The sequence below is a fragment of the Bombus huntii genome, chromosome 8, assembly GCF_024542735.1.
Source record: "Bombus huntii isolate Logan2020A chromosome 8, iyBomHunt1.1, whole genome shotgun sequence".
Classification (NCBI taxonomy): Eukaryota; Metazoa; Arthropoda; class Insecta; order Hymenoptera; family Apidae; genus Bombus; species Bombus huntii.
Window position 1 is genome coordinate 14263850 of NC_066245.1, and position 27229 is coordinate 14291078.

The 27229-nt window shown below is 38.7% G+C and overlaps 1 protein-coding gene across 3 annotated transcripts in view; it reads left to right on the forward strand.

The window, feature by feature from the left end:
• Positions 1–27229, forward strand: part of LOC126868688 (uncharacterized) — a 78110-nt gene that overhangs the window by 30694 nt on the left and 20187 nt on the right. The window contains exons 2-3 of one of the 3 annotated variants that reach the window (XM_050624444.1): positions 12935–13018; positions 14352–14376. The exons of 1 other annotated variant lie outside the window; for it this stretch is intronic. The gene's annotated coding sequence lies outside the window, so the exon portion shown is untranslated. The remainder of the gene's footprint in view (positions 1–12934; positions 13019–14351; positions 14377–27229) is intronic. One more of the 3 variants, XM_050624443.1, reaches the window with a different exon arrangement.

Consider the following 27229-nt stretch of genomic DNA (forward strand, 5'->3'; position numbering starts at 1 on the left):
TACAGCCAGAGGAGAATCCTGTCTTTCGCTTCGTTACAATATGCGACTTTGGCTGTTTCGAGTTTGTTGTTGCAAGAGAAGATCTTTCGAGCGTTGATTCGATGGAAGATATTAGCGTGTATCTTTGCACAAGTTTGTCCAAGTTTTACGATAATATCGTGTATTATCTTCCTTGTAGGAAAAGGCAGATTAATCCTCGATAAGGTTTCGATATGGATTAAATTAAAAAAGGAAGATGAATTTTATAGTATTAAATCGGGAGTTACATGGTATTCGAAAATATAGAAACATCGTTGAAGTCTAAATGCATATCTCGTTGAAGGTTGATTACGATCATTATTCTTCGAAGATCAAGACTACACGGAAATTTATGAAATACTTCAACATACGGTATTGCGTCGTTTTCTATCCCAAATCATGTGGCTTCACGCATGACATTAATAGTTTTCAATTACTCCATTTTCAACCAAAGTTCGTATCCGAGGCACGTTAAAATCGGTACCCCGAGCGATCCCCGTTCTTTTTTCCATGAGAGCTTTACGCGAACGACAACGACGCGACGTGGCTCTCCTCTAAACTTTGAGACTGTATTTCTTTAGCTGGCACGGACTTTCGGCTTCCAAATGGTTTTTCGAGACACGTACGTACTATTTCAGCCGGTAGTACTGTTATTTGCGTCTCGAAACTGGATTTTTCATGTCACGCAACGTATTTGTGAGCTGCACTTTATCTTGCGTGAAATTATTTTTGGACAGCGAAAAGTTTCTTCGTATTTCTTCATGCATAATCAAACAGTTCTTCGCAAAATACGTCTCCAGAACTATAATCTCGAATAGACTTACGGCATCTACCGTCACAAATATCACCCACTAAGAAGAGTATCACGATATTGCAAGTTATCCGATACTTTAAAAGCTTGCTTCAGGAATATGATAACAATCTTTTGGAAAATATTATATATTCCTCGACTTTGAGAAACTTTAATCAAACTTTGAGAAATCGCAAAGCATACCTCGCGAAGAGAGTGAGAATAACTCGACGATCTATTAGAACTCGGCGAATTTTCATTACAAGAAGCTTTGCGCTCTGAGGACGGTAGTCTGCCACGTCTCGTGAAATTCGCGTTCCTACCACACGTCGAAGCTTCTGCACGCACACAGGTTCAGCCGTCTGGATCACGATCCTTCGGAGGAATGTCTCTAGCGGCGCATTTGAATTCTATTGGACACGCGTGGCGCGCGCTGGCTTGCGGCCGAACCGCTGCCAGCAGCTAGCAGGGAAAACTGGACTGTCTTATCTGACGGCAGGTAAATCAGATGCGTGCGTCCATGGTTAAAAAAGTGAAAAATGTCGGCACGTGCCATACGACCCCACAGGTTATCTTGGTCAACAGGTGTAGTAGTTGAACATTCGACGAACGATCGACGATCTCACGTTTCACGATTTATAATTTAACGGATGCGACTCCACCGTTTACGATTTCATTCTGCGTTGAAATCGACAACAGGAAAGAAGCGCTTGTTCAATTTTTCTTATTTGTATTCTTAGATAATAGTTTTTACCGTTATCTCGTCAATATCGTCTACCTATCACTCATGTATCGCATCGGTTCGCATTTGAACAGGTTCTCAAGAGTAAAATTACGTAAATCCCTTTAGGAAGTAATCATAAAACCTCGTGCTATTTTATTCCGACTCGTGTTTAGAACTATGCTTCGCTAAAAATGACTTAACAGGCCTGTATTTTTATCCTTCGTAATTATTACGGATATTAAATTATGCGACTTTTTCTGATACTTCATATCGCTTAAGTTTTCAAGTAAGTCTATGATTGGTTCGATTCCAAACGTACTTTTAATAATTTCTCGTTTTATCGTATTCCGATTGCCGCGTTTCCCCCTACAGCTATTCTCATTTCCGTTTTGCCTTTCATATAAAATCACTTTCCTGGGACTATCCACTTAGTTGGATTAAGGAAACTAGTCGAGTAGCCATTGGGTACATCAGATATCGCGTAACTACATCGTGGCTCTCCTTACTTTAATAAATATTCTCGAATGGTGATGAATAGTTACCGTGTATGAACAGAGATTGTAAGCTGCATTAGGTAATTTATCTACGAATACGACAGGCTGTCTATCGATTGTTCGCACAACCGATTTATTCGTGCTAACGACGTAATTAATCCTTAATTGATCTAGCTCGAATGGGTCTTCGAATTCGGAAAGAATCGCAAAAAGCGATATCGGGAATGCGTTTGAAAATTTATGTCGTTCACAGATAATGGACAAAACGAAGAAAACTATTTTAATTTCTATCGAATCGCAGCCCTCTAAGTAGCATGAATCAGAGATAACGCAATGCAAGGTGTAGCAGCGAGACGGAATGCGTTTTACGCGAGATAGGCGATTGACTCACCGGTATGTCAGTGATATATTTTTTCCAACTGTCCGGGATAGATAAGAGTGTTCGTGGTTGAATAGTACAGGCAGGTGTACGGTCTTCGATCTCTCGCCGTCTGTAATTGCATGCAAATATGTTCCAATTTTAATGTAAATCACTTTTTTAGCGAAACAGCTAAAGATTTGCTCAGATTGAATAATACGCGAGCGCTCGCGCTACGTGTAAAAATGTCCTTGGCATCGTTCTGTCTAGTCTTTCAGATTGCTCGCATATGAGTGAATAATCGTTTGATAATCCAAAGCAGTACTCGACTCGTTTACGATATAAAATTAATGTTATATATATCCATTAAATATCCATTCTTGAAAAATGGTAGGTATTTTCTAGAATTTACACGATATCGTTTCTATACTTTGAATTCCAAGAACTTCTTTCTAGTCGTAATGTCTCTGCACCGTTATCTCAAAATACCGTATTTTATCACATATATCGATCATATTTAACAATGTTTATAATATACCATACACATACATATATTTTCATTCATTTTCTATAATTTATGACGTAGTTAAATAGGAGACAGCGAAGATGATGGGTACAAGATACATGCGGGAAGTATAATGATTTGTAAAGTCCTAATCCTGGCACTAAAAATCTCCCGTTAAAATTCCCTTTGCCGAAGGAAAGAACTCGTAAAACCTCAAAGACAATGTACGCTACGACCGCTTACGTCATGGTCGTTGGAAAATGTAAAAGACTGAACCTTCGTTTATCTTTCGAGAAACTCCAATTCCAGTTGATGGGGAGATCAAAACTCCAGCTTCTGAGCGATCGGAGCAAAACGAATGTAACGCGTTACATTCTCCCATTGAGCAAAGTGATAAAATGTAGAAAGACGACTTGATACTCGGAGGAAGTCGACGTTTTTATTCTCGCCGGATTACGTTGTTACCGTCTTAAGTATCCGGTGCCTATCCCCCGATGCTTTGGCTCTTCCTGCTAGCTAAGACATTATAATTTTCCAATCTTCCATGATGCACATACGCATGTACATTTATGGTCCCAGGATAGGCCAAGCTCAGACGATTTGACGAGCCTAAGGGTCCATAGTCGTTTCTAAAGTCAATTTTTCGTCCCTCAAGCTCGATTCGGTGCTTTGCGATCTGCAAGGATTAATCCTGGTCCTTCAGCTATCGAGGAGGTAAAATTACGTTGAGTTCTTTCGAAGAGATTTAACCGTGTATTAGAAAGGGACTCCAGCTCGCGTCTATCTTGCCGAGTAATTGCTATAACCGATTAAACCATTCAGTCTTGTCAACGGATATTTTTGTTCTAAGAATCCTGTATTCGACTAGCTATTCGCTGTGATAATTAAAGAAATATTACTAATGAAACATTATAACAGTATTCTATTAAACTTCTAATAACAGGATATCCGATGCCAGTTTCTTGTGGAATTAATTTCGTCTATAACCAGATATAAATCGAATTTTTTGTTGTATAATGCCGATACGATAGATGATGATATATTACAGGAAAAATAAAAAAAATATTAAAACAAAAAGTTAACATAATTACACGTCCGTTGAAGGATATGGTCCCTTGCAAGGGACGTTCTTCTCTCTCCCTTTCTGTCGTAATAATCAGTTCGTAGAATCTATAAGGTTTTGGAAAAAGAAGATTCAAGCAACATGTTATACCTTTTCTTGATGATATCACTTTTAATCGTATGCAAAATGTGAGGTGTCTGGCATCATACGCACTTGCGTAGGCATTTATTTCCATTGTATATTCTTAGCTTAAGCAAACGATGTTACTCGTGATCAATGATCGATATGCACTTTTTACTTTATCGAGTGTGCCATTCTCTTATATAATAAAATATATTGTGTATTTGTTATAATACACGCAAGATATTTACGCATAAATTGTCGTCTAGAAATTTAAATTCTGGCTGAATATAAAACCTTGGAAACTTCTTTTGGAACGATTTATCCATTTATCGCCAATTTCCCCACAATTTTTACACGGAATAGCGTTCAGCATTTAGATATATCGAGCTTGCACATCTTTATCGCGCTTGATTATCGTTCGTCAGCCACCCTCATTTCTGTCGTCGTTTAACTTGACTCAGCGCTTCTATCATTATCGTTGTTCTAAATCTCGAGTATACAGAAAATAACAGAAAATAATCTGTTATATCTCATTGTCGCTTCGCATTTATCGCTATCTCATCCATCTTCTTTACAAATTCTTAAAATCACCTTACGTCTGACAGCTAAACCGATGATATGGACATCTTGGATTTTTCATAAATTTCAAAGTTACGTTTCTGAAATACGAAGCTTCAATATTTCAACTTGTACCATTGCGAGAAACCTCGACACAGAACATTCCGCGTTAATGCCTTTCCTTTTCTAGTTAGGTCTCAAAGTGTTAAAACGCAAAATCTGGTTACAGCCTTGATCTTGGAAAATGAAGCAAGCAAGGGCGAGAACCGTTCATGATCCGTGAATGGATGGCTTCCTGAGCCGATGAAAGTCGATGCTTTCCTCCGCTGGTCGAGCTCGTCATGGTCCCTTGACTTTCGATCTTCCGCCGTGCCGCGCCGCGTCGCGTCGTTTCACGTTCTCTACGGAATTACACGCGGCTAGAATGCCTCTTCCTCGGCTCTCCTCGTCTTCCTCGGTCGCGGTCCGCTCACCGTTCGAGCTTGTTGTAGATACACTTGGTGATTTATCGCATGGTCGGAACGCATTAACGTTTCAACCCATGTTACGGCATCACGGCGCGTCGTTCTTCAGATAGAAACGGTTAGATGAAGTTCGTACTACGTCTGACACTGGGTCACGAAAGTATCGCAATTAAATGCGTCGACCCCGCGTGTAATTAAGGCATCGTATACACGCGAGTGTTGCTGCTGCCTGATTTTCCTGACGTCCAGTTGCTTTCAACCGAGGAACAAACAATCACTGAGTCTTCGAAAGCGTTGCAGAGAAATTCTTTGTTCGCGTTACGCGAGCGTGATGCGAAACGGTCTTGCTTTTAGCGTTAACGTCGTCATTGGAATCAAATTAATCGAAATTTGTTATAATTCAAAGCGTTAATGTTAATGGATTTGATCGTGATACTCCAGTTACGGTTATTAAATCTTATATTTATATGCTCATTGTATTACAATACGATTGAAGGTGGCGATTTTAGTAAATTTTGTTTATAGCACTGTAGTTGTAGGGTGTTGTGCGACCTATACTTATATGCGTTAACTCTATCGCAACCCTAGTGCATGGATTTTCATGCAAATTAAAAAGATAAAAAATACAGAAACAGATCACCTGTTATGAACTACTATTAATCATCGATACAAACCGGTTCGACACTTGCTTTTACTTCGTACTAGGTTGCTATAGGAATTGTCTGCCACTGAACGTAAGATAGGAATTCCATCCATTATTTCTGACAGTGTCTCATTTTGTACAAGTTGTATATCGATCTGTTTCGTGTATATCGGCTATCGCGCATATCCACGCTATAAAGTCATCGGTGATGTAAATACCTCCGAAGAATTTGAAGAATTTATCGCAGAAAATCTCTTTTCTTCTTTCCTGTATTTCTGCTTTTATCAAACTTTATGAAAGAACTATTCTATCAACTTCGTTTCTAAGTTACCAAACGTATCTTGTTTGGATTTCTAGTACCGATAAAGTGGAAGCGTATATGATTCCGAGAAATAAGCAAAGCAACATCCGTGTAATAATAACGACAAAACCGCTATCTTTCCTACGACATCGTAGTGCGTGGCAGCGAGAAGATAGAAAAGATACACCGCGACTTTGGTATTATGCTGACATGTACGGCAGTCCCACACACATAAGAAGAGACTGTCCTATCGGGGTGCGTTTCAAGCGGAAAGGAATGATTTATCGAAACACGTAATATGTCTAATGCCTGATAAAAGGCCGCATAGAAATGTTCATTCAGTGGAAATACAGCTTCGTGGCCTCGTAGTTAACTGTATGTATACGTCAAAACAATTTAAAAAGGTAAATCGATTACTGTCCTGAACCCTCCTCCTCCTTCTTCTTCTACCTTGATTAATTACTGGCGGCACGAGCAAATATTTGAATGTAATTCTATGTAGGTAAGTTAAGCCCCGGCGCATGGAGAATCATATTTCATGAAAGTGAGACGTTCCTCGTGTACGTAGATGGGGAAAACATGGAATGATGTACGGTACGTATCGAATAATTTCACTGATGCGTAGCTTTTCGACGTTTTGTCGAAAACCTTCCTATTATAACAGATAACTTCTTTTTCATTTCAAGCAAGAAATAGCTGCATCGCAAATATTTCAAAACAAATTCATGCTCTCTTGTTCTTTCTAACTAAATTTCAATGAACGTTATTCCGTTCACCGACGTTCAACGAAACTCTTACGGAACAGGCTCGATGATTTTTCAAATTCTTTCGTAATTTATGACGACTCTAAAACAACGAGACTCTACGCGATTAAGGAGTTAGTCGTATTAGTCGATCCTTTGATCTTCTGAAAGTCGCGTTCATTGATGAAGACGTGGCAAAGAGTTCCGCGATTTTCGCCATTCATCGTGGGTTTCTCCTCCGATTAACTTAATTCGTAGCGATTAACGTAATTCCGCCTCTCTTTCTCTCTCCCCACCCTCTCCCATAATGAACGGCGTACAATCGATCGAAGGATGGGGAAAGGAGGAAGAACGAGTCCAGCTAGTCGGCAGGAAAAGAAGAACAAAGGCCAGAGAGTCGGTCGAGGTTGGACCCTTGTCTGGGTTCCGTGACGACCACGCTAGTTAATGTTTTATGGAATCGAGCAGGTCGAGAGAGTCGAACAGGTGCACGAATTGGTCCATTCGATGGATGGTCCCGCTCTTTTCCTCTACTCTTCTTCTTCTTCTAGACCTCTCTTCCTTTGGCGCGTTCTTCTCAACGTCCCCCGATTCTTTACAACAAGAGAGAGCTAGCTTCTCTCAACCTCTAATTCTCGACTCGAGGGAACAAAAACTTAATCGGTTGCTTCCTCTGCTCTCCTCTGCGAATAGAACGGCCTCCACTGGAGGCTGAACCAACGACGAAGAGCCAGCCGCGATCGTGAAAACCGAGAGGGACAGAGTGACACGCACACTGGTGTGGAATTAACTTTTAGTCGATCCAGATATATTTCTTTGGGCGAACTCGAGATCGTCCAAGGGACACGGATCTAGTTGTTTGGTGTTGTAAAAGATAGTGTCAGTCATTGATCTCCTGGATTCTCAAGTGTTAGAAGGTTTTTGTGGTCGAATGACGACACGGCTTACGATTCGAAGATATTCGTTCCTGCGAATGATAGATCAAGTAAAATGATGGTAAATATATAGTTTGTTTAAGAATTGAGAAAATTTATAGTGTTTCCTTGTATTGTACTATAATTGGAAGATGGATATTACATTAGAATCTAAGAGTTTTAGAGAAAAATTCATTTCCAAACGATCGGTTTAATAATATACATTTACCAAAATGAATGAAATCGACAGAACCAGTTTTTCATCGATCGATATCCAAATGGCCGATCGAAAATATATCTTTCGAGGCGTGCAATCTGCAGCTCGTGGATGGGTTCGACACGATTTCGATGCCGTGAAAATGGAGCCTATACCACTGCGCGCGTCAGCGCAGGAGGTATCGGGAAAAAAGAAGCAACTGCTCGAGGAGAAATCTAGCCGGAGGAGGGATCCTTTCGAGAGCTGCGTACGATCAGGATTACCTTTGGGGTAATCTTCGTATCCAGTAGCTGTAAGCGACTGCATTCATTTAGCCTGGTGTGAGTCGAGGAAGATAGGTGTAGGTGCGAGCGAGCGAGCGAGCGACCAAACTGTCGGATACAGCCGGTTTCGCGTTATTACCGGGCACGGGCCTCCAAGGTCCTTAAGAAGGAGCTTCTGAAATATGCTGATAATAGGTGGACGCAGCGAAATCTCGAGGGATAGCCGGGAATTGCGGGAAATACTTATTTGGTCACGTGAATGGATACGTTCAAGTGATTATAGAACCCGCGAAAAGTGATGGACTAATGTTAAAGCGTAACGCTGCGCTGTCGAAAAACCGGTCAAATTTATCTTCTCTGTCACGTTGCTCCAATCCCAACGCGTTCATCTTTATGGAAAGTGGCCAACTTGTAATTTTCTGACTCGGCCAGCTCTCTTTTGTTTCACGGTTATGTAACCCGTGAGCGGGACGAGATCGGTTTGCTTAATGGCGAACCATGTGCTTCTGCTACTTTCTTAATAATAGAAAAAAGTTTCCGTTGTGTCCACATCGGGCGTATTTAGCGAAGCAGACATATTTTTATTGGATTCGTTTATGGTTTGGTGCCTGGATTTATTGTTCCCGTTTCATAGTATAGCGAATTTCTTAAAATCGATGTATATTTAATTAGATTCGTGATTAAACTATGCGTGTAATTTAAGATAGGAGGATTCGCACATTTATCGAGAAAATTCGACACCTGTTGGCAACTAAAATTAAAATGCGGCCTAACATCCGCCGTAAATAATCACGTAAGAGCGTGCGAGCAATCACTATGGTCTATCTGGCGGCACATCGGTGAGAAACCTATGCAAATTGAATATTAATACGCACGATGTCGCGAGGACACGGAGAAGCTCGACAACGGTCTGGCACCGATGACGTTAGCCCAATAAATAACACCTGAAATATAATACAACATACATTATCCGTGTGTAATAGGAATTCGTTTTTCGTCCCGAACCGCGCGAGAATCGCCATTGGAATCGCGTCGTCGACCATTTTTTCTCTTGACCTTTACCAGAAATAGGTACTTTGGATCTAGATAGTTGCGTTGGTCATTTAACACGACTTAACTATCCGGCGTGAATCTAAGAGAGTTGACGCAGCGCAGTCAGCGAAGACCCTGAAATCGCGGATGATTGCAGCGTATCCTTGCTGGTGCTCACTCGCACTAACTCGCTATGTCGCGCCAGCGGATACTTCCCTCGGTCCTGTCCAGATGGTAAAGTGAGAACAGTTAGCCGCGAAATTTACGGCTCTATTGACGCTGATAAATGGGATAGTTCAGTCTATTTATAATTTGATGTTAGCCACGAGCAGCGCGTACGTTTCGGACCGTTGAGCCACGTATTTCGTGTCTTTGCACTGGGATTTATGGAATTAACGTGAAAACAAAGGGTCACACAGTGGACATAGGCGAGGGGAGGATTGAATTTTTTCGAGTTAATTATTTTTCGTCGCAGACGTTGCTCGTATATCGTATCGGATACCGATTCATCTCGTAAAAGTCTGGTCGGAGGGGCTGCGTAATTAGAGGACGAGGATCAGTTGGTTTAACGATAACGGCCCGCGGCGAGTATAACGCTTCATCGCCCGTATACGTATTTGGTTGCATTATGGATCCTGTCGAGCGGCGTTAGGATTGTTATCGGGGCTTTGGAGCCGAGTGAAAGCATCGTACGGGGTATCAACCAGAGAGAATCAAGGCGTTATTGAGAATGAGTCTGGATGAGTTTGAATAGCTCAGGTAGAGAATCACGGTCTAGTTTCGGCTGTGGTTTCGATCTCTCTTGAAATAAAATATCGGGTTAATAAGCCTTAATAATAAGTCTTCTGAAGATAAATGCTATTGTTTCTTAAATATTTAATGTTACTTTTAAATATCAGCGTCATCCTATCTGTGAAATTTCTTATTTACCCACTCACGCTTCCCTGTTCTTACAGTTTGAATAATGAGAATCTCCATTATATATTTATTAAATCGTGCCACATTATAGTTCATTCATTCCGCGTAACGATTATGATGTATGAATGCGCCTCGTTTCTTCTAGTAATATTAAAATGTGCGTTGATAATAAGTTGAAAGTTACTTGGTTCATTCATAAAATGTCGACAAAAAATTGTTGTGCTCCAGTTGCTGAAACTGCGCTATTTAGAAAGGATACAATTTATATACCTTGAAAACCCCTTGTGAATTGGTGCGTGTTTATACGTAATTAATGAACGACGTATCTCCCATTCGGGCGATAAATTTAAAATTGTAGTAAAAATTATGTAATGTCTTTCCTACACTGGACAATTGTTATCAAAGGCATGTACTGAAGTCATCGTTTAATTATTGACTCGTGTAAAGTATACGCACGCGCGTGCGACTGCCTACTTATCACTGCAAGCACTGTCGACGCGAATCCGGCGGAAACCATGCACAGGAAAACAGCTTTCATTGGACGATGACTATCATTTTTGATCAGTCAACTGGAATGAAGAATCGAAGGCCCGTTTAATCAAATCCGACGTGCGAACGTAACCAACAAGATGTTTCACTGGGACGTAAATTATAAAAAGTTACACGGGTTGTGCAGATTGCTGAAATCGTTTTTCCCTTAGTGGCAAATTAAAGCAGCAAGGCCTAGAGTCGCGTTTTAATACCGATGTATTCGTTTCCACGCTACGCTTCTTCCGTCTCCTTCAATTTTTTCTTTTGTTCTTGCATGCTTTTTATATCACGAAACCTTTCTCACAGAGGCGAACGATCGAAATTTGCTAAATCATACTGTCTTGCAGATTTTCTGTAAAGCTTTCTTATGATATTCCTCCTCTGTTTTGAATTTAAGTGTTTGCTTTCGATCTCGGGTTTCTATCAACTTCGTAACGCGCGTTTTGCTGATCTTGGTGCTAAGTGTGGTACATTTAAAGTACATAGTTACGTTACTAACCATGATACCGCGTTATCAGTGCGCGTTTATCAACTGAAGCTAAAATTCATGAATTGTAGTTAGATTTAATAGTGTCAGAGTTTATAAATATAATAAATGATCGATTCGTAGGCAACGTATAGGCAGGTAAATATAAATTTTAATATCTGGTATTTGGTATCGTGATTATGCTTTTCAGTGTAATTTTCACTTCGTGATTATGCTTTTTAGTGTAATTCTCACTTTAATATCGGATATTAAGATTTTTATTCGGTATTCGTTGATGAATTTATCGGATAAGTATAGCTTGATACACGTTCGCGTTCGTAGAATATTACGATAAATTGCTTTATCCTCGATCCCTGGCATTCTCACATTAAATTGGATGAATCGTCATTCATTCTTATACCTAACAGAAGCTAGATTTTCAAGTATAAGTAGGTACATGTATTTGATAACTGGCTACCATTTCGTCATAAATTATCAAATTTGCGCAATTCACATCGCTCTGGTAGATATTTTCCAAGATTATTATTCATCTATGAGTTTAGTTTTTGTTTCAAAATATGAATTCATAGAGAAAGTAATATATCAACCTACTTACTTATCAAAGTCTATTTACAATTTTTTCTCGCATTTTTTTTCATAGACCTGTATTAAAATATCTGTACTGTACCTTTTAAAGTGAGAATGATAATCACGTAACAACCGAAAATAATTAAGCAGACTTCTATAAGTATTTATTAATAATGCAAACAAAATGGAATATCTTTCACACCTTGCATAATTACCAATTGTCACTCTATGTAAATATATCGTATCACTTGGATCTTCGACCAGCATTTCTCTAAAGGCACTATTCGTCTTAAATCTTCACGCGAGTATTCTATTATAGAATCTAATATAATAGAATTTAATCTGATATAGAGTATAGAAACAAACTCGTGTCGTTATATCATTTTTGCACGAGTGGTGTACCAAGACATCCAGTCGCGATCGTGACTATGTCTCTAGGACCTAGATCCCCTAACACTCGTAATATGTCGCCGGAATTCATTCCCGATCCGACCAAACTGCAGTGCTTTTTCTTTTTTTCACAAAGATTCCGTCGCTCAGCGTGCTCCTGAGTCTGGGCCAAGAGACGCTTTCAAAGAGAAGCGTTCACGATCCTAATGCGATAAACCGTCGCGCAGAAATAAACCCAGCTAAAACAGAAACGGACCCGAGAAAGTTCAAACTATGGATGAGTTAGAATAGTTTGGTAAGAGTGAACGATTAAGACCTAAGTGGGAGGAAAAAGAGGAAGGAGGAAGATGCAGGAAAGAAGAAAGTATCGGACAGAAACGAATATGTCTGCAAATTGGCGACAGATAAAAAAGCGTTCGACGAAAGGGCATGGAAGAAAGAGGCGAAAGGGAGGAAGCTTTGAAGACCGATTTCGCATTCTGCAGAGAGCTAGTCAGCGGCTAACTATAAGAGGAGCTAACTATAAACCGGACTCCCTACCCCCGGTCGCTATTTCCAGCGTTGCGCTTGTCGCACTGCCAAACCCCCCTTGGTCTGTTCGCATCGTTCTTCCTCTTTCTCGTCACCCTTTCGATCGCCCCTGCGACCGCGCGAACGTCGCGTTCTTAATGCTTTTCTTTCATCGTTAAAGTCAACGTGTAAAATTATACAGTTAATCTGATTTTGTAACAATTGTACACATTTTATATATATTACATAATGTAACAAGTGTACACATTTTATATATATTACATAATGTAACATTTGTAACATTTTAAAATTTTGTTTCAGATACAACCATACCAGTAGAGAATATCGATCAATAATGCTGTAAAACTTTGACCGCCAGTTTTTGTTTAAAGTAGCAGTAAAATCGTAAGTGATTTATAATTTTTTAGAGTAATACTAGGATTATTTTGAAAAGTACTACAAATTCTTATTATAGAGAATGCGTTCAATCATTAAAACCATGAAATGTTCGTCGGAAATGTTTGTTCGGAATAGTACTCTATACAAACTGTAGGTTGATTACCACGAAGACCTATTATATTTCACAAGACATCGTTTTCGTGATTCGTTCGTACGGCAATTTGTTAACGACCGTTTAAACAAATATTACTGTACGAGACGCTCGGCACATCGTTATCGAAGATCCAAAGAAGCAAAGAAGCCATTAAAATCAATCCACCATGTGACGTCAACTCTTCTTCTCAAGACGCATTTTATTAACATACTCACATCCAATCGCCTTCGCGAGTGGTGGCAATAACGGCCGTTTGCATTGCGGTTTTACAGAAATCGATTTCGTTCCTTTTTCCACGATCGCAATTGGAACGATCGTAAATCAATCAGCACCACTTGCCACGCTCGCATAGAAACTCTTCCTAGCTCGTTAGGACATTCAATCGATGCGACCAGAAGATCGATTTGTACGATCATTGTTTTGTTCTTCAAACTCGGATTCGGAATCGTTTGAGAAAGGGCTAGAAACGCGACGTGAACCGCAATATATATATTAGGCGGTCTGGAAATTCCTTAAATATTCGTTTCCAAGCGTGTAATCGAATGCCTTCGTAAAGCACTAATTTATTTAGTAAGTGAGCAATTATGTTCACATACGCGAAAGATGTGAACCGACAAACGTATAAACTAGCGGTTAATTTTTATGTACAAGAACTCCCGCAGTCGTGATTCGACGTTCGCGTTCATTGAATTACGCACAATTACGTAAAAGCCTGATTATTTATCGATCTCAAGGATCTATAAATTTCCTCTTTCGTATATAGCCGATTTAAGTGCCGCCGGTAAAAATAAATGTCGCTTCCCGAATACAATTTGATAAATTAATATTGGGAACACCGACGGGTTTGGTGTGTTCGGCGTGTTCCGTTTTAATATCCCATTCCTACGCTGATTATACGGTTCAATTCGTTAATAATCAAAAGACATTTGTGATCGCAAATCGGATTAACTTTCGTGTCAACGACACTACGTCTGCTGATGTCCATATTAGCGAGTTAATTGATGTGATGCGACATTTAGGATGGAAATGGCGTGTTCGTTATTGCAGAATAATGCTGAATTTAGATCGAAAACGTTAATTAGAGAAATTAACCTAATCACTCTCAAATTAGTTATCAACTCTCGGCGCTTTATCGATGCTAGTATGAAGTCCGTAAAAATATAAATATTTGTAATTTATTTTCAGAAAAAGCATCGTTGGAGAAATCAACGTAAATTTGGTTTCCTACGTCGCCATGATACGAGAGCGCTAATCGCATAGAAAACTCGACTAATTAAAAGTTGTCGAACACGCGTCGAAGTCTTGAAATATTCGAGCAGATTACTTTATTTACATTAATTAGAAAGATTTTTTCGTGTCGATGCTTTCTGAACGAGTGTCGTGCGTCTACAGTAACATAGTGTGAAACATTTTGTTTGCACCTTATTAAGCATTGTAGAACTATCGTTTACAGCGAGAAAGCATCTATGAAAACCGAGGAGTACGCCAATTAGAAGTTATCAAATAACTGCAAGTGTTTTAACATATCTCGACAAATTATTTTTTTTCACATTTAATCTTGATTAAAACGAAATTAAAGATCTCAAGAGATATACGTTCAAAAGATTTAAGAGGTTGTTGCCCTGTGTATATAGTCTTTTATTTTAATATTAAATACAATAGTCGGATATTTCTCGGGCGAAGCTTATACACCTATTAACAACATACAGACTTAAGATATCTCGTGATTCAGTCTGAATTTTCGGCTTATTTAGATATTCCATGAGTCGTGCATACTATATCAAACGCAAAAGAGCGCTATGATAAATGGATGAATGAAAAAGCCCTATCGAGCTTATGTTTCCGGAAGAAACTACCCTCGCACACCGCTGAGACGAGTACCAACAAATTGTTACCTCGTTATATACTTGCGTACATCGAAAGACGCGACCCTAATTTTAATTTGGAACGGCTTCTTCTTCCTCGTGGCGAGAGAGAAACGGAATCGTATCTCGATGTTTTCGCGTTAGAGACATGCGCACGGCGTCGAATACAGGCACGTGCATAGATCAAAATTGCACGTGGGTGAGAATGCATACACATTTATATATGTAGATACTAGTGCTGATGTACGTATATGCACACAGGGAAGTTCAATTAAGCGTGGACTTGCAACGGATCGAAGCTCGTGAGGTCAGTGCTCGGACCTATTTCAACGACGTTGAGCCGCTTTCATTGGCTAAATTCTATTATTTATTTACGGCTGTGCTGCTCCTCCATCGAACTTGAGAGAGCGGAAAGAGCCGAGGCTTTCATGGCTTCAAAGAGACTCTCTCATGCTATCGCGTGTGTAGTGTCGCTAACAGGTGAGCGGGCAGGGGAAGATAGAAACCTTTGGAAATGGGATTAGAGATTCAGGAGGTCATCATAGAGATTCTTCCCGGAAAATGTTATCGTCGATTCTTGGAGTAATGAACTTCGAGAGCGGTTAAAAATGTTGGCGACGTGCTTTTCCATTTGAAGTCCTTTGAGGTGAAAATTTATAAGAGGATTTAGTAGTATCGCGTAACATCTTTTTTATCGCATATTTCATTTAATTGTATATTTCAATTGCATTTAGTGATATACAGAGTGAAATAATAGCAGAATGGTAATGATGTATGATATGTGATATTGTTGTAAGAAATGACGGTGACAGGATCAAGTTATCATAGCGATAGTTGTTAGCTGCATTATATCGTATTTTTCAAGATTGATATTTTTGTGATTTGTAAATAACTTAAATTTTTTAGAAGATCTGTATTCGTTATTATAATTGTACAAGTTGGGTATAAGATTCCATTGGAATTTTTCATTTCATAACAATCTGAATAGTCCTCTTAGTTATGTCTCTATGAAATGAATTAAAACGGGTTGTATCAGTAGTTTAGAATTTTCTACCATGCAAGTGGTATTGGCTTGCTGTTTTCAGTGTGTTACAAGAAACCAGACTTGTAACGATAATGTTCGTTTAAATTTTACGCATTGGTTCTCGACGTGTACAGTAGCGTGGGGTTGTTTTATGTTTATTCACCGTTTCGTCGATCGTGGAATTACATCGATGACTAAAATGTTTGATGGCAATAAAAGAAAATTCCAGACAACATTCCACGTAACATAATTTTCGGAATCACTAACGGTGATAACTCCTATAATTATGAATTCAAGACGAAAGGGGAGGAGAGATTTCAAAGACTGAGAAATTTAATATTTGAAAATGACACGTATATTGCGTTTTTCTCATATAAATATGTTTTTCTACTTCTATTCCCTTCTATTTTCTAATTTGAATTCCACATTTGAACGCGCACGCTTATTTTTTTAAAATCTTAAATACATTAAAGGCACAGTCATGAAATTAACCAAACAACCCCAAACATAAAATAATACCAGCAACCTGCGAATTACTTTGAAAGATGCATTATTCCGCGAAAGTGCGTTAAAGTGAAACGAACAAAAGGCTAAGCTTGAGTTAAACTTTTAACGAAGCTTCTTCATAAAGCAAAGAGACCTCATCGCTTTGGAGCGGCGTTTTACGTGTTCCCGGGGCAAAAATTCAACTCAACCGTCTAATTACAGCCGGTTCTCTAGGAATTAAGTTGGCGTTTAAAGTTTACAGGCCGCGTTAGGTCGGCCCGTTTCTCTCACGTCGGAGCGCACTGTGATTTTCGAGCGATTAACCGGCCAAACGTGATTAGAGCCGAGCGAAACTGAATTAGCCCCGCTAGACTCGTGGCGTTTCTGAAAAACCGAGTTCGTGCCCGATCAAGCAGGGATCGCGTGTACATCCGGTGCATCTCAGGAACAAATGTTTTTCCTGCTTGTCCTTTAATTGTTTGATATCTTCCAGAGTTATCTTAATTGCTTTAATTAATATCTGAAATTACTTTGTTCCGTTTCCTTCAAATTTTGAAAGAAAATCTTCGTTTCAAGTATTACCGAAAGAAATCATTTTAATTTCTCTAATTTATCAGTTTGATTGTAAGGAATATCAGCCTTATATCGTTCCAGTAGTTGTGTTGAAATATCGCATTGGCTGTTTGCGAAAAAAAACTTAGATGAATGATGTAGAGATTGCAACATTGCAGCAGCATCGTACATTCGATAAAAAGAAATCATTGGTAATTGCAGAAATCGTATTGCAAAATCACTGGCAATTTCTGTTCCTACGTTCTCAAGACAATAGAATCGATTCGTACAATTTAAATAGAAAAAAGGACATCCAATGCTAAATTTAATTACACATCATAAAAAAACATTCTATTAAACTTTAAACACTTCATCTCACGCATTGCCAAAGAATTTTGCTACAAACTTTTTAATGAAATTTATTTATCTTAACCCATCTATAATTTAAATATTCTTTCGAAATTTCTTCGAAAATGTAGCGACATTTGAAACCACCTTTTCTTCTGGATATTACATGGACTGAAATACACAGGCCAAAATGAACGTCGCGCAACAATCCCGATTACAAATTCAGTCATTACGAAATTTGAAATAATTAGCCGATGATTAAAGCTATAAACGTATAATCGAGGGTTTTAACACGCGAAAGTAAATGCACGTGCCTTCATGTATGATTCAAGATTTTATTGCCTCGATCTGTGTAAGAAAGATTCTCTAAGCTACGAGTGGAGATTGTAAAAAAGGCAATGGACGTAGTTTTTAGGGGAAAGTATTTTATTGCAAGTAAATGGTGCATTTGCGACAAGTGTTTCCTTTCGAATTCTTTCGTGCGATAATGTACGTAAAAATCAAAAGAAAATTAACACAGATTCTCGAAACTCAAGATAATTTCCTGACAAGCTATTTCTACTTCTAAACGGTATCGTAGCGTCATAATAAAGAGAGAACAAATTTCTATAAATTCAAAGAGGTAGCTTTGCAGCTGAAAACCCTGTTGAATATTTTTTTCCAGTTCGTATACTTGGACAATCTCGTCGCGTGCAAGTTCTCTCAATTCGTAGTAGCTTCACAGATTGTGCGTAATTCCAGGCGAAAGGAAAATCATGTTGTGTCGTAATACGAATTCGATTCACGGTCGAACTGCCTACTGCTGGTAAATATGATGAAATTCGTGGCGGATTTTTAGTTTCAAGGAGAGATTAATACGAGTTTTTTCTGCTGACTGAGATAGAAGCTCGAGGGTAGTTGGCTTAAGAGAGTAGATTGGCAAAGATCAACAAATGTGCAAATCAAAGCTAACGAAGCTCTGGAACTTTCTTGTATTTCGGACCGAGTTAGATTTATTATATAGTATTACACACGAACTTTCGATCGAATTTGCACTTATATGATGTGAAGTAAATGTTTCATTAATTTTCCTTTCGAAAAAAATTTTACGTAATCAGTGCAGCAGCCAGACGTATAGAATTTGGAAGTAGTTAAACAATTCGTGTCATATTGAAATACAGGTCAACGGAGAAACCTAATGAATGGAGAACTTCAATCGCGCAAACGACATATTGACAAGGAACCCTTTCTTCATTCACAAACATTTTATGTAGTTTTGTGTACTTTCTGTCGCTATGAGATTTTTTTACCGGTTGCAATTAATTTGGACTTGGAATTATCTTGGAATCGTACAATGAAACGATGTTTCAGAAAGATATCGCTGTGGGATAGAGAGAAAAATATAAAATAGTGAGTTGCAAACTTGGCGAACAATTTTATACAGTACCCATGCGTTATTTTTAAAGAGTCAGCGAAAAGTAAAAAATCATCTAAGTCGTCTTAAACCAAAGTGGTCTTTTTAAACCAAATTTGCAACATCGGTCATAAAAAATTTTTCGTTCGGGCACAACTGGACAGGCGAATGTTTTAATACAGAAAACGTATTATGTAAATAGTGGTTGGACGTTCGGTGGAACATCTGTGCCTCGAACTCCGTAGCGTGTAATATCGAAAATTACAGACATGGCGCAGCCTTTTGACGAGGGTCGGGGAAAGCTGAAGAAACTTCGTAGTACGTTATGTCATGTTCAATAGGGGAAACGTAAAAGAGTCGAAGCGGCCCCAATGTACTAGAATGCGGAGTTGAACGTGTTTTTTTTTTTTGTTCGAAATAATAAAGGCGTAACTGGAGAGCATAGCAATGCGACGGAAAGCAGCTAGTTAATTGGAAATCGTTGCTGTAAGTAAATTACCACTTACGGTGTCTTCGAGGAAATTCCCTCGGTCGATATGTTTCAAAGGAGCAGCATTCGATGCTAAATTAGAGATTTTATTACAGTTAAGGAAATTCTTACTGAATTTATTTGTGAAAATGAACTTTCTAAGAATATCGGATGACTATTTCGTTAATTCGATACATTTCGATAACTAACGGATGATAAAATAAAATAGAAGACGATGTTGTAACAAATACGTAAATATGATACTAGTAATCATCGTGGCGTGGTTAATAATATCGTGAACGCCTGAAATAAATTATATTTATTTTGCGGATTTCTGTTTGCGATCGATCATGCAATTTCCTGATCGTGATTTAATATATTATGTATACAGACGAATTGTCTGATAATTTGTAGCTGAATATGATGGACTTAAATTGCTCATATATTCTTCATTCTTCCCTTTTTTAAATCGTATTATCCACCGATTTATGCTTCGAGATATTCCTCCGCTTATGTCAATAAATATCCTATCTATCCTTTTTATCGTTCCTTCGGGATTCAGTCTGAAACCGTGTCAGTTGTTTTACTCTTGTTTGACTCGGCTGCATGAGTCATTTAATGTACAATTTAATGTACAAACGATTTATTATTTGTTTGGCATAACTTTAATCTAGAATAGAATTCTGTTAATAGACTAGGGCTATCATAGAGCAATAAAGTAGATTATAAAGTGATATATTAAAAAAAAATAAAAGATTCCTTTTTCTTGGTACCAAAAAAGAAAAGAATCAGTAGAGAACCAATTAGTTTTTTCAGTACAAAATGAGTTATCGTTTTTATCGAAAATTAGTCGGTCGCGCAAACTCCGTTTACATTCCAGCGAATCCATAGCACGCGTAGGACGGTCGAGGGAAACAACGTTAATTTCTAAATTACCTAACGAACGGGCTGGCGAATGAGCGTGGCGTATAATGGATATAACGCTCCGAGTTGGACTCTCATTGATCGTGCAACGAACCATCAATTTTTCAGAATTAATTTCGCTCGAATTTTACCGGTCGGCTGGAAAGTATGCAACAAATGTTTCACCTTCTCTGTACGCTGTCGAACGACGGCAGTTGTGCGTATGTATGGTGCGCGACACCTCTTCACCGACAAGCAAGTCGAGTGAAAGTACTCGGAATTCTTGTGGCCAGTTTGAGCCGAGGGTTCGCCTCTGAAGAGGCTTACGCAACGCGTATGGTAACAGGTGTATTACCTGTGTAATAACGTGGCCGCAGCTCGTTCACACTTACGTATCAGCTACGATGTTATGACGCGTGTAAAAATGTCGCGAACGCGAAGCTCTCGAATTACTCGTTATAGTAGAGTAGAGTAGAGTAGAATAGAGTAGCATCGAATCGAAAGAGACGGTAGGTCGCACGATTCGAGTCGAGATAGAAACGAGAAGTTGATCGAACCCTATGTCGAAGTATCGCGAGCGTATTACGGTCTATCGGTTCGGACAATTGGGACAAGAAATATTGAAATAGATGAAAAGAAAAATAATGAATAGAAGGGGTGTTGTCCTGACTTTGAGAGGCAGAAACAAGTAGCCCGAAGTGGGTTAAAAGATTTGAGTATCGTGAATTCGATTAAAGCTGTACCAAGACATATATAGTCCAGAGAATTGATTCGAGACCAAGAAACATTATGACTCATGGATTGGATTATAGAGATATAGAGATCATGGTTAAAAAGAAAGTATTTGTAATGGGTGAATTCAATTAGGTTTGTAAGGAGATATGGCACAGATATTATGAATCGAGTCATACTTGAGACGGGAACATATTTGATGGATGCCGCAGTAAGATCTATGGAGTGCAAGGAATTGAATTAAAATTACGATAAGAAATACCGAAATACATAAACTGAATTAAAAATATGTAAATCGCTGATAAGGAAAAAGTTATCGTAGTAGGTGAACTAGGTTACAGAATTACAGTTATAGGGAATTATATCTTGTCAATGTTATTTCTATTGCCAACTTTTATTTTTAATTCTACTCTCATTCGCCATATCCTACAGAATATAACGACAGACAAGAACGTGCAGCAACATTTCCCAAATAAATATCTAGAAACGCAAGTATTGCAAAAGATGCACAAGTATCGGAAGTAACGTGCGGAACATCAGCGCTCGTGCGAATCGAAATTACTTGCATCCTTTGACGATAGGATTTTTTTTCAGTCGAACGTGACATTCTAAGAGAGCGTGGTTACTCGTTGACACTCGCGATTGATTCCTGGTACATTACGTCTGTCGCATTATATCAATCGGCTGCTGCTTAAATTACTGGTTGTGCAAGGAATGCGTCTGAATCTCAGCCTACAAAGCGCATACCAACATCGACGTGTCTATTGAACGCTCACGTGCAAATTGCTACGCGATTGGATCGCCCGCGTTATTTTCCCAAGTAGTCGATGGATGTGTTCTAAGAATCGAGATCGAAAGAACTTGACGCCCAGAGAAATAACAGCGTTCTATCTTATTGCATGATAGGGATGAATAAATATCTAGTATAAAAAATGTGGTTGTAAATTGTTTGGCAATCGTAAGGAAATATGCGGTTGTTTGTGAATAAGATAATACGGTAAAAAAGTGTGTATCATAAATCTGTGTTTAATTTATGATATGAAAATAGCAAAGTTTCCATTAAGAAGAATACTTTACTTGCTATGCTTGTAACTGCGTATCTATTGTAGTATCCAGAATAAAGGAAACAGACATTAATGAAAAACAAAAACAAATATTCTTATTCCCCTATGTTATAACACGCGTTCAACGTTGAAGTGCTATCACTGCAATTAATATAGCCCTTAGAAAGAAAATGAAGAAGTACGTGTACAAAATCGACGGAAACAATGGGTGACTATACCGGTAACCGATGAAACACCTACAAGGCTAGACGAGCAAACATTCGAGCAAGCTCCCCGAGCGAAGAGCGATTAGAAACACCGTGACCAACGCTATTTCATTTCTCAGCTGTGTGGAATTCATGTTAACGAGTAATTGAATGTAAAGGGGCGTTCACGCAGACTGTCGCGCCACGGTTGAAGCATCAAAGAAGAAATATCTTCTGTGCCTGCGAGAATAGCGTTCAAATTGACGATCAAAAGGCCGAATTTATAATACTATAATTTATAGCAACGACAATTAATGGGCAGATTTGTATTTATGCGAAATGACAGAGTTTCTTCGTGTGGTCTCAAACGGCCAGGAACGATCATTTCTCGCTATGGTCAACGTTAATTTCAAATTAACGTTAATGATAATTGATGCTTACTTATCCCGCATCTGCGTAAAATTGCACAGACTCATTGTGCCTCGATAGCCATCGAAATCATTATCCTGGATTCTGGTGCGAATATTCGTTTCGATTTAATGCTTGTGACAATCGAGATCCGAGGCTGCTCTCTTTTTCGCATCGCGGACTTTCATCTCGAGTATGGGCTCTAAAGTTTAACTTCTTCAATCATTTTTCGATTTTCTGTATCGCAGATCTTAACGTTCCGTGTCTTTAATCATCAACCGGAATATAAGAGTACCTAGAAATATTGTTGTTATATTTATATTTAGAGGTAGGATCGCGTTAGTTATTACTTTATTATTCGGATGAAAAACACCACACTTCTCGGAGCCGAAAAACCTTTATTGCACACACTTGGAAGGGACACGAACGAATGAACGAAAAGGAAGTCTTAAACTATCGATCTGGTCTATCGACCGTGTCTGGTAATATCTTCTAGTTACTCCTTTTTGTAACTAGCCGTCAGCATATAGATGGCGAGCGAGAACTCACGTTGTCATTTTCAACAAATATTTTAAATCGAAGCAGCAAAAATTCTCGCAGATTCTCTCGTACTAAAAATTGTGTTAAAGAATTAGAAAAAATAAGATAATACATCATTCAAGAAATGTACGTTAATCAAGATTCTTTCAAAGATTATCAGAAGGACGAATGATAGAAAAATGCAAGGTCGAATATTTCCTAGATGCATGCGATTGTACACGATGTATGCTTCGAACGTAGATTCTAAAAGATTTAGCAAGAATGCAGAGCCGATCGATTTACACGAGTGAAAGGATGAAGAACGTGTCTGCCACGCGTCATTGGTACGGAAAATGATGACTGTAAATAAACGTATGCCGCGTCTCGTGCGCGATTATTACTCGATACGAGATAAATATCTCACATGTAGTTGTTGAAAAGATTGGAGTTTCAAATTGTTAAGTATACGTATTTCTGAATTATGACAAAAACCATTACGCCTTGAAGAAAAAATTTACTCACGATTTATAGACAAGAATGGAATTTCGTATTACTTACCTACATCCAGTTATTAATGATAGAGCGACTGCGATAATTGCCGCATTAATATAGCAAGCGGACTAACGTTCTCCTTATTCACTTGTATAGAATTAGTAAAACTAAAACGGCCCGACTGAGAATAGATCTAAAAAATTGTGTTTAACGTTACTTCATAATCGTTGTTCGCAAAAGTGGAGTAGCTCTGTTCGAAAGAGCGAAAGAGTGAAAATAGAAATGCGTTGTTCGCCGTGTTTGGCGAGCGTTCCGCTTAAGTATCACGGGTATTTCAACATCCGTGAAACTTCCTCGTAGATAAAGGAAAACAGATCGATCAATTAAACGTAATTAACCGGTATAGATATACGTTTCGGTTAGAAAGAGTTTTTCGAATAGGAGTGATATATCACGCGAGAAACGCAGATAACAGAAATTGCTGATAGGTTAGCGACGAAATAGATATTATTCGCTCCTTCTATGCCATTCTTATCGATCGGACAAATGGAAAGTTCGATTAGTTCCGCGTTCGACCCGATACAAATTTCTACACTCCGCTGTAGCAGAGAAAAATCCTTATCTGCTAATGATATTTTAAAAGCAGCACGCGGAAAACTGACAGCCCTGTTTAGACCGCATTCTACAAAAAGTTATTGCAAATATGTAGTCAGTTCCAAGGTGTTAAGATAAATCTGTGGCATGTGGAAGAATTTCTAAATATGTTGCGTAAATTGAGATTGAAGAGGATAAATATGATATAAGTGAATTCCGCGCTAAACTATTTATCTTGACATGCAGTATTTAAAGACATATAGGACGTTTCATACTATTACACATATTATCTTTTTAGCTATTGAAAATGCGAATTGTTTTTCATTTAAAAGTATATCTACTATTTATTTCTGTTTTATTTTTACCAATCAATTAGACACGCGTTTCAAAATGCGTTTAACGATAAGTATTATGTATATTTGAATGTTAATCTTGCGCGCAAACTTCGAAACTACCCTGTATACACTTTTACAATGCAGGCTGCAATTTTCCCGCGTAAAAGCATCTCCTTGGAGAAAGATGATTACATAGACGGTTATACGAGCACCCGAGCAGGATAGAAATTCGATGACGTTCTACTTAACATCCACTTGGAATAAAGGATTGAACTTCCGCGATAAAATCTCGTTAGGTTTCTCCTATGTTTAGAAATTTCTCGTTGGGGTCAACCACGAAGCAGCATCTTTGCCGTTCTATGAACCTAGTTATTATGCTGGCGATTTTAAAGGCGAGTAAAATTTTTGGCTTATTTTTCGTCAAGTGTGACGTGAAAAACTGGAAAAATCGAAAGAATTTCCGTGACGCGAGATTTCTCCCTATTAGAAACCTGGTTCGAGTTAAACACGTTACGCTATTACGATTTCTTTATTGTTATTGCGTGAAACGAAAGGAATTTTGAAATAAGCATGCGTACATACAAACTCGCTTCATAGATGTATTTAAATAGAATTTAATTCTGTCATCGTTTCTAACGACAAAAATTAGTCGTATTTGTAGTCCACGTTAGATTTCTTCCGCGATGATCCCGGAAGCGATGCTCCTCGATCACGAAGTCAGAGTGGTAAATCAAGCGTTCGAACTTGGAAGCGATCCGTTCTCTTCCGATCTCATCTGGCCTGGGACGCGTCTGAATGTGATTGATCCCCTACGAGGCGCGTACGGCACTCACTTCTCCGACGATGATCTCTCTTCTCCAAAGGCTGGTTGTCAGCTCGCGCGAGTATATACGTGTTCTCGCGTCAGTTGACTCGGCACGTGCGTTACGTGAAATCGTGTAATAATATTCCCCCGATGGCACGATGGTGCATTGCAGTCGCACAGCAGTGGGAGCCACCGCAAGGACTTTCTCCAGCCTGAAGCGTAGTGCGTCTCGTAAGTTTCTTCGTAAGTTTGGTAGTTCGCCCTCAAACTCGAGACCCGACCCATCTGTGTCTTCCTTTCTTTTAATCTTAATTTTAATTGTTGTCGCTGATGTACTCGGGCTTCGTGGTTTTATCGGTGCGCCTCGATAAAGCCAAGTTCGATTTTGGTCTGCGGTCCGGCGTAACCTGATGGAGGATGATGGTTAGGTGTTGCTTGTTGAAAGATTTTATGCGCGTTTCTCGGTCAATCGAGAGGAGACCTTGGTCCTCGGAAACGAGCGTTTTGAAATCGCTGTTAACCTCTACGCGATATGCCTGTATGAGATATAGATGTGCAGGTACCGTATGCTTATACGCTGATTCCGATACTGTTCGTTTAATAGGGTGGTTCAGATTTGGCAGTACAAAGCGTTTCTTACGCGTATAATTAATGAGTGATGTTACTATTTCTTTGCGAGTTGTATTCAATACGTCGCGTAACGAAGATATCGTGACATGATTATCAAGACTGGGAGAAGCAGTAGTACAGGTATCAATAGCGTATGAAGAAATCGGCAGAAATGGAGAAGAAAATTTCTGGTTTACGTAACTAGTCAGAGAAAAATTTTTTCCCTTCGTATGTTGATTGATGGCGTTCTTAATGGCGATGAGTCCAGACAGAAAAAAGTCATTTTTCATCCCATCAATCGATTGGCGGTTTTCGAGATTCATACCTTGGTGTACCTAGCTTTCTTGATGAAACGGAACAATTTATCATTATAAATTAACGACGAGAATGTTTAGAATTGCATTTCAGGTAGCAGGAAAGAAGAAACGTCCCGTTTAATTTAGATATACAAGGTTCTCGGAACATTATTTGCAAGAATTCTTAACAAAAGACATTCTTACACTCAATAGTGGTGTATTTTATCTTGATTAAACCAATTATTTAATATATAACACGAATTAAACTTACTTATTCCGATTTAAGTCGCGCGAAAGTTTACTCTAGAGTCGAAAAGATGGTTTAATTACACGCATTGTTTCAGAAACTAACCGATGCGGTGCAACAATGGGTTGATTTTCACTCGTGTCGAAAAATTATGTTCAAAGTTATTGGAAGCGAGGAAAGAAGTAGGACCGAAAGCAAGATATAAATCCAAAACTCGAAAGTGGTCACTCTCGGTTAATTGGCCAAATAAAACGATACTTTTGGTGACTTTTGAAAGTTTTGATTAATGTGATTCTTTCTGTACAACGAGGAAATCGTAAAACACTCGAAAATAAAACGTCAATTAGCAACACGTGAAATCGAATCTGCCGAGTATAAAAGTAATGATCGATATCTCATTTAGGAAAGAAATTTTATTGCCGATTAACTGTCACAATTCCTACATTTTATTAACGTCGTATTTTACCGTTCCATCTTCCTTCTCCTAACTATCGTTTCTCGTTTAATGGAAACCGAACAGTGGTGCGACGTAGCGATCCGAATCTACGTAAAATTTGGAAGCAGTTTTTGACAAAAAAATATCACGTAAAATGCCTTTTCTCCAAATTTTTGAACAATTCCATGCATTTCAATAAATAGATTTCTAATCCACTAAAGGTTACGTGATCAAACTTTTAGAATATTCACAGGCTCAAGTTATTATACCTAATTAGCAATTGCAGACTCCGTTGTTTTCA